Source organism: Puma concolor, chromosome B3 (assembly GCF_028749965.1).
Source record: "Puma concolor isolate L17-30 chromosome B3, mPumCon1.1.hap2, whole genome shotgun sequence".
Classification (NCBI taxonomy): Eukaryota; Metazoa; Chordata; class Mammalia; order Carnivora; family Felidae; genus Puma; species Puma concolor.
Genome location: NC_141672.1, coordinates 61,069,826 through 61,083,180, shown reverse-complemented (window position 1 = coordinate 61,083,180; position 13,355 = coordinate 61,069,826). Strand labels below are relative to the sequence as shown.

Sequence of the window (13,355 nt, the reverse complement as noted above, 5' to 3'; positions counted from 1 at the left end):
TTCATTCTCTCTCTCTCTCTCTCTCAAAATAAATAAACAAAACAAAAAGAAATATAAAAAAGTTAAACATAGAAAATTTAAGGCCAAAGTATGAAAAAAGATGTATCAGGAAAACACTAGCATGGTTACATCAATATCAGAAAATTTCAACACAAGAAATATTCCCAACAACAATTATATGTCAACAAATCTGACAACCTAGAAGACATGGATAAATTCCTAGAAACATACAATCTACCAAGACTATCACATAAAGAAATAGAAAATCTGAATACACTGATTACTAGTCAAGAGATTCAATTGGTAATCAAAAACATCTCAACAAACAGAAAGCCAGGACAAGATGGATTCACTAATGAGTTCTACCAAACATTTAAAGAAAAACTAACACCAATCCTCAAACTTCCCAAAAAACAGAACCAGGGGGAATATTTCCAAACTCATTTTATGCGGTCAGAATTACTCTCATACCTGAGCCAGACAAGGACACCACAAGAGAAGAAAATTTCAGGCCAATATCCCCAATAAACATAATCCAAAAATCTTCACCAGGTAAAAACAAACCCAGGTCCACAATACATTGAAAGAGGAAGTCCTGCTCTGGGACCGGTGCCCCCTCGGCCCAGTGGCTATAGTAGCAGCCCTCCTGGCCACACTGGGTGGGGCCCAGTTTCCAGTGGCTGCACAGAGGCTAGGACTCTGACCTCATGCACTAGAAGGCTGTGCTGATCATGTGGCGAAATGCTGTGCCTAGGGGCATGGGTGGTCGTGAGCAGCGGCAAACTTGCATCTACACCAGCAAGCCCAGGAGGCGGCAGGTCAACTCCACCAAGAGCTCTGCCAAACCAGGCTCCTAGCCGGTGCTGGCAAGGTCATGAGGCTTGGGAGCTGGTGGTCAAGGAGCTGGACCTGGCCAGGCTGCACTCGGTGCATGTTTTCTGTCAGGGGATGCTCCAGGAAGAGCCTCGACTAGACGTCTTAAATCAACAATGCAGGGATCTTCCATTGCTCGTATATGAAGACCAAAGATGAGTTTGAGACACAGTTTGCAGTGAACCATCTGGGGCACTTCCTACTCACAAATCTTCTCCTTGGATTCCTCAAAAGGTCAGCTCCAAGAAGAATTGTGGTAGTTTTTTCCAAACCTTATAAATATGGAGACATCAACTACGAAGACTTGAAATGTCAACAAAACTAAATAAAAACTTTGTTGGGGTGCCTGGGTGGCTGAAGTCAGTTAAGCATCGGTCAATTTCAGTTTCAGCCCAATCAGGCTCTCTGCCGTGATTGCAAAGCCCATTTGGGACCTCTGTCTCTCTCTCTCTGCCCCTCCCCTCTTTTCTCTCTCTCTCTCTCTCTCTCTCTCTCTCTCTCCCCCTCCCTCCCTCTCTCCCAAAAATAAATGAACATTAAAAAAAAAAAACAAAAACACCTTTTCTTATAGTTGGAGCAAACTGGCTAACATTTTTTTTTTTTTAGCCAGAGAACTAGCCCATGGTTTAGAAGGCACAGATATTACTGTCAACATATTACACCCTGGTATTTCACAGACTAATCTCAGTAGATACATATAGATTCCACTGTTGGTCAAAACACTTTTGACTTTGGTGTCATGGGCTTTTTTCAAAACCCCAGTAGAAAGTGCCCAGACTTCAGCTTAATATTTAGCCTCTTCACCTGAGACAGAAGTTGTGTCCAGGAAAGTACTTTGGAAATTGTAAACAGGAAGAATTATTGCCCAAAGCTATGGATGAATCTGTTACAGGAAAACTCTGGGATATCAGTGATGGTTGGCATATTAAAATAGGAGTAAGGAGTGAAAGAGAGCCATTTGTAAAACTGAATGCTCATTATATCTGTAATCAGAAATGGTGTGGCTTGAGTACTTGCTATTTGAAAACACAATTTTGGTTTTATAGTAGTACTGCTGAGAGCTACCTAAGTTACTTAAAATTTTTTGGAGAACATAAAATTTTCAGAAAAGTTTTAAATATATAATAAGCATAATGGATAGTATAATGAGCAATATAATTGTAATATACTTTATAAATTATAATTGAGCAAGCATGGACTACAAATATTAAAGAATCCAGTGACTTAAAGTAAACATCTTGAGAAGTTTTTCAAATATCTTTTGAGTTTCATGGCAAAAGTGTTAAATATTTTTATTGCGGTGCCAGTTTTTGTGTGAAAATAATATGCCTGTTTTGTGCACAATTCTTACTTAGAATACATTTAAGAATGCAAACCACCAATAGAGTAAAAGCATCCTACACCAAGAAGGATTTGCATCCAGGGATGCAAGGATGGTACAACATTTGAAAATCAACCAATGTGATACACCACATTAACAAAATGAAGGATAAAAATCATGAGGATCTCGTATTGAGGAGGGCACCTTTCGGGATGAGCACTGGGTGTTGTATGGAAACCAATTTGACAATAAATTTCATATATTAAAAAAAATAAAATAAAATAAAATAAAATTTCTTAGACCTTAAAAAAAAAATCATGAGGATCTCAACAGATGTGGGAAAAGCATGTGACAAAATTCAAGAGCCATTTATGATAAAAACTCTCAATAAAGTGGGTATAAAGGGAACATACCTCAACATAATAAAGGCCATGCATGACAGGTCTACAGCTAAATCATACTCAGTGGTGAAAAGCCAAAAGCTTTTCCTCTCTGATCAGGAACAAGACAAAAATGCCCACTCTCCCCACTTTTATTCAACATGGTATTGGAAGTCCTAGCCACGGCAATTAAGCAGAAAAAGAAATAAAAGGCACCCAAATTGAAAAGGAAGATGAAAATTGTCACTCTTTGAAGATGGCATGATATTATGTATAGAAAAGCCTAAAGACCACCAAAAAAACTGTTAGAACTAATAAATTTAGCAAAGTTTTAGGGTACAAGGTAAAATACAAAAACCCATTGCATTTCTGTACAATACTAATGGATTGACCTATATGTGAAGCAAATGGGACTTTTCAACATTGCTGGTGAATATGCAAAATGCTACATTCACTTAGAAAAGATCTGTAAGTTTCTTACAAAGTTATACATATGCTAACCATAAAATTCAGGAATCCCACTAATATGCATTTACATTTACCCAAGAGAAATAAAAACATGTTAATGATAAACACTTCCTTAGGTTTTTTTTAGAACTGATAACCTGTCGCTCCTCTTTCATATTAAAATAGGAAGGGGTTTTTAGACATACATATTTCAGTACTTAAAAAAATGAAATTGGGGCACCTGGGTGGCTCAGTCAGTTAAGTGTCTGACTTCGGCTCAGGTCATGATCTTGTGGTTCATGAGTTCAAGCCCGGTGTTGGGCTTTGTGCTGACAGCTCAGAGCTTGGATCCTGCTTCGGATTCTGTGTCTCCCTTTCTCTCTGTTCCTTCCCCACCCGCACACTGTCTCTCTCTCTCTCTCTCTCTCTCTCTCTCTCTCAAAAATAAATAATTAAAAAAAATTTTTTTAAGAAAGTAGAAGTCCAGTTTAGCACACTTAAAATTCAAATTGTAAAGACACCAGCTCAAAAGGACCCAGAACTCATGATTATAATTGTACCAAAATAGGCAGGAGCAGCTACAAATATAGGAGTCCATCCAATGCAGTTTTTCATACAACAATGAGTTTCAAATCAGCTGGATTTAGAACACACAATCATTAAGTTGGTGCACTATTCTGTACACAAGTACCAAGAACCCTAGAAGTCGCTTTCAGGAGAATCTCAACTAAAGTTGAAAAAACTCATTTGTAGGTGGCAGCAGACATTTGCTCATGGTCTAAAAGATGAGGATGACATATTGTAGGACGTGTCATACTGAAGAGTCTAGAACAAACTACTCTAAAGGCAGTACTAGTAAATAAAAATTCTTATTACCAATTAATATTTTTTTTTAATTTTTTTTTTTCAACGTTTATTTATTTTTGCGACAGAGAGAGACAGAGCATGAACGGGGGAGGGGCAGAGAGAGAGGGAGACACAGAATCGGAAACAGGCTCCAGGCTCTGAGCCATCAGCCCAGAGCCTGACGCGGGGCTCGAACTCACGGACGGCAAGATCGTGACCTGGCTGAAGTCGGACACTTAACCGACTGCGCCACCCAGGCGCCCCTAATATTTTTAACTAGTGCTCCCAGGACAATTCATTTTAATCATTTTATAGCTAAGCTGTTTAAATTCCACAAAAATTTAGACATAATAACCACTGCTTCCTTTTTTATTGCTTTTTTTAGCCATAGCAGTAACTGGGTTTTTTTTTACTGTACTTATTTCGCTTCATATTTTTTAGCTTTTTATTCAATTTCCAGTCAGTTAACTCATAGTATAATATTAGTTTCAGGTGTACAATTTAGTGATTCAATACCTCCAGACAACACCCAGAGCTCATGACAAGTGCACTCCTTGATCCCCATCACCTGTTTAACTCATCTCCCCACTCACATGCCTTCAGATAACCATCAGTTTGTTCTCTATAGTTAAGAGTCTGTTTCTTGGTTTGCGTCTCTCTCTCTTTTTTCCCCTTTGCTCATTTTTTTTTTGTTTCTTAAATTCCACATATGAGGGATATCATATGTATTTGCTTTTCTCTTACTTCACTTAGCACAATACTCTCTAGCTCCATCCACGTCACTGCAAATGGCAAGATTTCATTTTTTGATGGCTGAGTAATATTCCATTGTGTGTGTGTTTGTGTGTGTTTGTGTGTGCGCCATATCTTCTTTATCCATTCATCAGCTGATGGACATTTGGACTCTTTCCATTATTTGGCTATTATTGACAATGCCATTATGAACATCAAGATGCATGTATCCCTTTAAATTAGTATTTTTATATCCTTTGGGTAAATACCTAGTGGTACAATTGCTGGATCATGATGTAGTACTATTTTTAATTTTTTGAGGAACCTCTATACTGTTTTCCAGAGTGGCTGCACCACTTTGCATTCCCACCAACAGTGTAAGAGGGTTCCCCTTTCTCCACAACCTCACCAACATCTGTTTCCCGTGTTGCTAATTTTAGCCATTCTGACAGGTGTGAGGTGATATTTCATTGTAGTTTTGATGTGTATGGCCCTGATAATGAGGGATGTTGAGCATCTTTTCAGATGTCTGTTGGACATCTGTATATCTTCTTTGGAAAAATACCTTTTCATATCTCTTCCCATTTTTTACTGGATTATTTGTTTTTGGCTGTTGAGTTTGGTAAGTTCTTTTTAGATTTTGGATACTAACCCTTCATATGTCATTTGCAAATATCTTCTCTTTCTGTAGTTACCTTTGAGTTTTGTAGCTTATTTCCTTCACTGTGCAGAAGCTTTTTATTTGCTGAAGTCCCAATAGTTTATTTTTTTGTTTCCCTTGCCTCAGGAGACATATCTAATAAGAAGCTACTTCAACTGATGTCAAAGAAGTTAGGATTCTAGGATTTTAATGGTTTTCCTCTAAGATTTTACTGGTTCCCTGTCTCATATTTAGGTCTTTAATTCATTTTGAACTTATTTTTGTGTATGGTATAAGAAAGTGGTCTGGTTTGTTTCCATGTTGCTTCAAGTTTTCCCAAAGCTGTTTGTTGGAGAGACTCTTTTTTCCCATTGGATATTCTTTCCTGCTGTGTCAAAGATTCGTTGATAATATAGTTGTGGGTCGATTTCTGGGTTTTCTATTCTGTTCCATTGTTCTATGAGTCTGTTTTTTTATGCCAGTACCATACTGTGTTGATGATTACAGCTTTGTAATATAACTTGAAGTCCAGAATTATGATGCCTCCAGCTTTTTTTTTTCAAGGTTGCTGTGGCTATAAGGGTTTTTTTTTTTTTTTCTGATTCCACACAAATTTTAGGATTGTTTGTTCTAGCTCTGTGAAAAATGCTGTTGGTATTTTAATAGGGATTGCATTTAATATATAGATTGTTTTGGGTAGTATAGACATTTTAATAATATTTGTTCTTCCAATCCATGAGAATGAATGTTTTTCCATTTTTTTGTGTGTCATCTTCAGTTTCTTTCATCATTTTATAGTTTTCAAACTACAGGTCTTTCACCTTTTTAGATTTATTCCTGGGTATCTTATGGGTTTGATGTAATTAAATGGGATTGCTTCCTTGATTTTTCTTTCTGCTGCTTCATTATTGGTGTATAGAAATGTAACAGATTTCTGTATGTTAGTTTTTTTGAAAATTTACTAAATTCATGCATCAGTTCTACCAATTTTTTGGTAGAGTCTTTCCTTTTTTAAATTGTTTAATGCATGTAAATGCATACAAACCCCATGCAAGGCATGGCAGGTACTCTTCTGCAAGTTGGTAGACACTGAAACTTCATTACCTATTTTGCAGACAATACATTAGACATAAAAGATACCTCAGTAATTATCTCCCTAATGAAGGAGGGGGGGAATGGCACTAGTTGTTGCCCTTAAAAAACTAAAACTAATGTGTACTTTCATGAAATGTATTGCATGATTTGAAATAATAGCCTCTCCTTGGGTAGGACTAAGAGTTTATATTGTCCAAGTACCAACTTGCTAGAAAAATTAAAGGCTGAGGCTCTAAAACAAGGTTAGGACTTAAAAATTGGATAGTCAGTACTTAAAATACAGTATTTCACTACCTAATAAATTCTCAGTTGCGAGGACTGTTTACCCAGTTCATTGATTAATCATGGAGGCCTTCTGTCCCTGTTCTTCTATTTCATTATCCACAAGAATCTTTAATGAACAAAGAAGTAAAAAGAAATGAAACAGTCATCACCAGGTGAAGGTCATAGGTTAATGCTGGAGGATACAGAATTAATGGGGCCTATTAAGGACTAAAAATTTCCTGTCCTTGGATTTGTTACCCATGTTTTCCCTGACCACAATATCATGGACAATTGAGAATTGCTTACGTAAAAAAAAAAAAAAAAAAAAAAAAAAGGAAAACTTAACCAAAAATTTATCTGAGCCAACACAGGATACAATATTTTAAAATTATACTCTAATTTTTTTTAAGAACCAAAACCCCTGACCAGACATTTCTTTTTTTTTTTTTTTTTAATTTACATCCAAATTAGTTAGCATATAATGAAACAATGATTTCAGGAGTAGATTCCTTAATTCCCCTTACCCATTTAGCCCATCCCCCCTCCCACAACCCCTCCAGCAACCCTCAGTTTGTTCTCCATATTTATGAATCTCTTCTGTTTTGTCCCCATCCTTGTTTTTATATTATTTGTGTTTCCCTTCCCTTATGTTCATCTGTTTTGTCTCTTAAAGTCCTCATATGGGTGAAGTCATATATTTGTCTTTCTCTTAAGTCATATGATTTTTGTCTTTCTCTAATTTCACTTAGCATAATACCCTCCAGTTCCATCCACATCGTTGCAAATGGCAAGATTTCATTCTTTTTGATTGCCGAGTAATACTCCATTGTATATATATACCACATCTTCTTTATCCATTCCTCCATCGATGGACATTTGGGCTCTTTCCATACTTTGGCTATTGTTGATAGTGCTGCTATAAACATGGGGTGGGGGGCATGTGTCCCTTCGAAACAGCACACCTGTATCCCGTGGATAAATGCCTAGCAGTGGAATTGTTGGGTCATAGGGTAGTTCTATTTTTAGTTTTTTGAGGAACCCCCAAACTGTTTTCCAGAGTGGCTGCACCAGCTTGCATTCCCACTGACCAGACATTTCTGCTAATGATAAGCCTTTACTCTCCTGTGATTTTGTTTGTTGTAGAACTCATAACCTGCCATTTCCTTTAGTTAGAAGAAAACAGCTGAGGATGCATGGCAGCATCTACTGTGAGCACCACATTTTCCTCTCCCACCATGGTTGACCACATTCCAGTTAGAAAAGCTCTTTCCAGTCCTATTATGTTCAACAAGCATAATAGGGGTAAGTTTGTTCTTCTGGCAAAACATTCAAGATATATTGTCTTTTACTTTAACCTTGTCCGCTGTCTGCCATCCTTAAAGGCAAAACACCTGGACAGCTGCATGTACCCTCTACATTCTGCATCTTATAGGACCTGACCTTTTCTATGCAACTCTTCAGGCTGCCAGATGACCTTTAATATTCAGTAAATTTTCCCCTATTTTGAAAGTTTATGCTGGCTTCTTTTCTGGCACCTTCACTTTGGCATAGCTAATGTAGAAATATGTACGTTTTGTGTGAATGCCCTTGAAATCCAGCTGGTAAAAAAATATATATATCAGTTTATAAATAAAACTTCTGCTAGTTTTCATTTTCCTTTGTGTGAAATTTTCTCTAGGAGGAGGTAGTTGAGTCTAGCTGAGTAAAAACCCAAGAACAAAATGTACACAGTTCTCTGTTCTAATGAAAGTATTTTAAATGGGTAATAAGGCATGAGAAGAGAAAAAATATATATAACACAGGTCACTGAACCAAATGATCAAGTAAGGAGTTCTCTCCAAATAGTCAACACCCAGCATGCACTTATGGGGTTGTCAGGCAACGGGGATTTCAGCTTAAACAAGTTTAAATTCAGTGAAACCGTATGAAACTCAAAGCTGTAACAATGTCAATTCTACCATGAAGAAAATAACATTTTTACAAGACTGAAGTTCTTGTTCAGCTAAGTTGTAGTCAATGTCTCGAATTCCTGGTTGCTTTCATAACCTAAAAGATAAATAGGAATTATAACTGAAAAATTTTAAAAGATGTGTACTTTAAACATACTAGATTTGAAATTATGCCTCTGTTGAGTATGCCTTGAATTTACAGATGAATTCATCCTTGATTTCGTGGCCCAGTCTACAACTATACCATCAGTCACAGATTATCTTATCCGATCATTTGGACTGTTACTCTTTTTCTGTATTAGAGAATCCCAATTATCCTTTAAATATTATTTATTTTTTCCAGGATAGCAAAGTGTTAGAGACTGGACATCCTGAAGACTGGTGTAGCACAGACCATTTGTGGCCAACAAGGTAAAAGCCTTTTGAATGTGAATGGCCTATAATTTTCCAGTAACTTTTCACTGACTCAAAGGAACAAAGCAAAATTTCACCAAAATAGTTGACCCAAAGCACGAAGAAATATCTGGGTTTCTGAAATTATTAGCCACAGCACGATCAATAGTTTCTCATCTCGTGTCTTCCCTCTTTTCTTGGGGTCCTAACTAGACTACCATCTACGCTCCCTACTCTAGTATCATCTAAACTTCCATCACTCATTGACATTCCTGTCACTCATTATTACCAATCTCCTAGGAACCCAATTTGGTTTAAGCATTCTCCCTAACCAGACCTTCCAAGCTGTCTCTATCACATCAAATGATATCATATCACATCATATCATATCTGTCATATCAAGTGTATGTGGCATCATTCTCCAGAACAGAGAGAACAAAAAGCCCTAAGTGACTAGAAAACCAATTTAAAAGGCCTCATCTGGGTTGACTCTCTCACTCTGATTGTCCAATTATGAAATAATTCCTGTTCAATTGATATACAGAGTAACCCCTTCCTTTTAAAGAATGCAATAAAAATAATTTCTAGTTCTCACTTTTTGAGCTGCAGAAACTAGGTCCAGAATATCTGAAAGTAAGTCTGGTCATGATTCTAGGCCAGGGATTGGCAGAGTTTCTGTAAAGAATAAGACACTAAATATTTTTTTTTAATTTTTTTTAATGTTTTATTTATTTTTGAGACAGAGAGAGACACAGCATGAATGGGGGAGGGTCAGAGAGAGGGGGAGACACAGAATCAGAAGCAGGCTCCAGGCTCTGAGCTGTCAGCACAGAGCCCGACGCAGGGCTCGAACTCATGGACCGCGAGATCAGGACCTGAGCCGAAGTCTGATGCTTAACCGACTGAGCCACCCAGGCGCCCCAAGACAGTAAATATTTTAAGCTATGTGAGTCAAATACAGTGCCCATCAAACTATTCTTTGGGGGTATTATCTGTTTGTAATCTTTTAGAAATAGGAAAATCATTCCAAGCTCATGGGCCACACAAAATGGGCCAGTGGCTGTTTATTGGCCCATGGTCCAAAAAAGTTTGCTTACCCTGTTCTAAGCATTGCTCTTCTAATGCTTACCAACTGTTATGGACTGAATTGTGTCCCTCCTATATTGATATGTTGAAGCCCTAATCTCCACCGTGACTGTATTTGGAGATAAGGTCTTTAGGAGGTTATTAAGGATAAGGGTGGGGTCCTAAGTCAAAAGGACTGGTGGCCTTATAAAAAGAGGAAGGGAGTAATCTCTCTCTCTCTCTCTCTCTCTCTCTCTCTCTCTCTCTCTCATTCTCATGCATATACTTTGAGGAAAGACACCATAAGCACACAGCAAGATAAGGCGGCTACATACAAGACAAGAGAAGAGGCCGCAGAGTGAAGACTACCTCACCAAAACCTAGATCTTAGACTTCCCGACCTTTAGAAATGTAAGAAATAAGTTTATGTTGTTTAAGCCACTCAGTCTATGGCATTTTGTTATGGCAGCCCAAGCAGACTGAGACACCTGCTAATCACACTACAAATCAACCACATTCTTCTAGGTAGCTACAACAAGCAAGATTCTTCATTCAGCTTGAATGTGTATCAAGAGATTAAAGAAATAGATTATCGGCTACAGTTATAAAGCAGACAAAATAAGGCCCAAATTTTTCAAGGTCACTTCCTACCTCAGATTCAAAACTTATGCAAAAATCTAATGTTCCATTATCTCTTTAAATAGGCTAGAGAACTCTTTATCATATGTGTATGGGGATGGAAATTAATTACTCAGATCCTCTTTAAAGGGAAGATTTGATGCCCAGTTGCGGGACATTCAGTCAACAGAGTGCGCCCAGGGCCAGCTCCCTCAGGATCGGCCTCAGCTGGGAGAGCTGCTTCTCCCCAGATCACACCCTTCCCAGGGCAACTCACATCCAGAAGCTGAGCAAGGCATGTGTATAAATGTCAGGCCATTTTGCCCCAATGTGAACAATCCTGCTACATCCCCATTGCTTTCACATCTTGAACCCAAACTCCATCTCAAGGTCTGCTTCTGGAGAATGACAACTTGTGACAAAGACCTAAACTCTATGTATGACAACTGAATTAATTATTCAATATGCTATCCCAAATTAGTGAATATCATTTTTCCAATTGCAAATCAACAAGATAATTTCCAAGTTCACAACTACATGCAATTTTTTATAAGTTATTTCAGTCAACATCTTACATTTTGAATCTTTCTCATAACAAAATTGTTGAAGAATAGTAGAAACTAATTGTGATCTTATTCCTATGTCTTGGGAGATTTCTTGCCCCTTTAAAGTCCTGTTTGAGTTTCAAGTATATGGCAAAGCCATAACATTTTTAACTCCTCTAAGTTAGTTTGAAGATTTTTCAGTACAAAAGAGAATTATTTTAATGATATCTCAGTGTGTCAGTATCCCTCCATCAATCAGTCCAGTCCACTCTCCTCTTATGGACTCTTCTAAAACAAAAAGCCTTTTTTGTTTGTTTGTTTTGTTTGTTTGTTTGTTTGTTTGTTTGTTTGTTTTATAGTGAATTGGGCTTAAATGCAAGTCCAGTCCACTCTCTTCTTATGGACTCTTCTAAAACAAAAAACCTTTTTTGTTTGTTTGTTTGTTTGTTTGTTTGTTTTATAGTGAATTGGGCTTAAATGCAAGGCCAGAGGATCACATTGAAGGACATTATAATAAACAGTCCTATGAAACTTGTCAGTATGTCTGCTGTAAGGGTATTTTTGAGGATGTTCATCATGGAATTGAGCAGTGTCAACAGCATGAGGCCATTCAGGAGAAATGTATTTCTTGTCTCAGAATCAGAATTGTTGTGCTTATCCTAAGCAATTCATTTGCTCTTATGCTACATGAATCACGCAGAATTCATCCTTGAGAAAGTAGTCTGCCTGTACTATCAGTAGTTAACTATATCAGTAGTTAACTATACCAGTAGTTAAACTGATATAAACTGCTTCATAGCCCCACTCTGCTGCTCTACACCCTTGGATGCATTAAATTTTCTGTACCTCAGTTTCTTCATCTGTAGAATGATGATAAGAATAGTACCTGTCTCACGGGGTGATATCAAAAACTAAACTGAATTATACATACACAATACGCAAAGCACAGAAAAATAATAAATATTATTTCCCTTTTAAATTGGTATACTTAAGGCTCCTACATCATGGGGTCTATTTTGTGTTTTCTGCTCATTTCCCAATTCTTCTCGCAATTGGTTTTTCATTTTGCCTCAACTTTCTGAATGTTCTCTTTTGAAAATGTGTAATATTCATCATTCGTTTCTGATCATGAAATTAATAAATCTGCAATGTTTAAATGTGACAGCATGGACAGACCTGGAAGGCATTATGCTAAAAGAAATAAATCAGACAGAAAAAGATAAAACTGTATCATCTCACTTATATGTGGAATCTAGAAAAGCCAAACTCCTAGAAACAGAGGGTTGAATGGTGGCTAGGGAGCAGGGGGTAATGGGTAGATGTTGGTCAAAGGGTACAAACTTGCAGTTAGAAAATGAGTAAGTTCTGGAGATTTAACGCACACCATTGTGATTATAGTCAATAATACTGTATTATATATTTCAAAGTTGCTAAGAGACTAGATATTAAATTTTCTTGCAACGAAATGAAATGATAATTAGGTGACATGTTAAAGGTGTTAACCAATGCTACAGTGTTAATCATACTGCAATACATATATATTGCATCAAATTAATACACTGTATACCTTAAACTTACATAATGCTATACATCAAATATATCTCAGGCTTTTAAATAATAAAAGTAGGCTTATAAAATACTGAAATCTATAGTATTATTGATACTAAACACCATTTAGTGAGCACCTGGTAAATGCTAAGCTTCACATATATTAACTACTTCAACCTTCACAAAAACATTTTATTCCCTTTACATATGAGGAAATTAAGACTTCAAGTAACAGTACCATTAAGCCAGGATCTCACAGCTGGCACATGAGATTTGAACCCACACCTTATAACATCACCATCCTGAGATAGCTACTAGAAACATTTCTATATATTTTCTTGACCTACAGATGTTCTTTGCATATGTATGTGTGTACTTTAATGGAAATACTTAATGTAATTTTACATTTATTTTTTCCATTAATTAGTATTTGAAATAGAGGTTTTAATAATTATGTAATATTTCACTTTATGTTCATGCCAAAATGTGCTTAAGCTAAATACCTCATTGTCTTTTGCCAATTTTTTTTTATAAAACTTTAACAAACATTCTTAGACATGGAGATTTATGGTCCTCTCCCAATTACTTACCTAATATAAACTCTTACAAGTGAAATTACTGAGTTAAAATATATGAGCA

At 36.8% G+C, this 13,355-nt stretch overlaps 1 pseudogene; it reads left to right on the top strand.

Annotated features, from left to right (window-relative positions):
* Nucleotides 1-207: 207 nt before the first annotated feature.
* LOC147579995 (retinol dehydrogenase 14-like) lies at nucleotides 208-11,073 on the top strand (annotated as a pseudogene).
* Nucleotides 11,074-13,355: the final 2,282 nt, after the last annotated feature.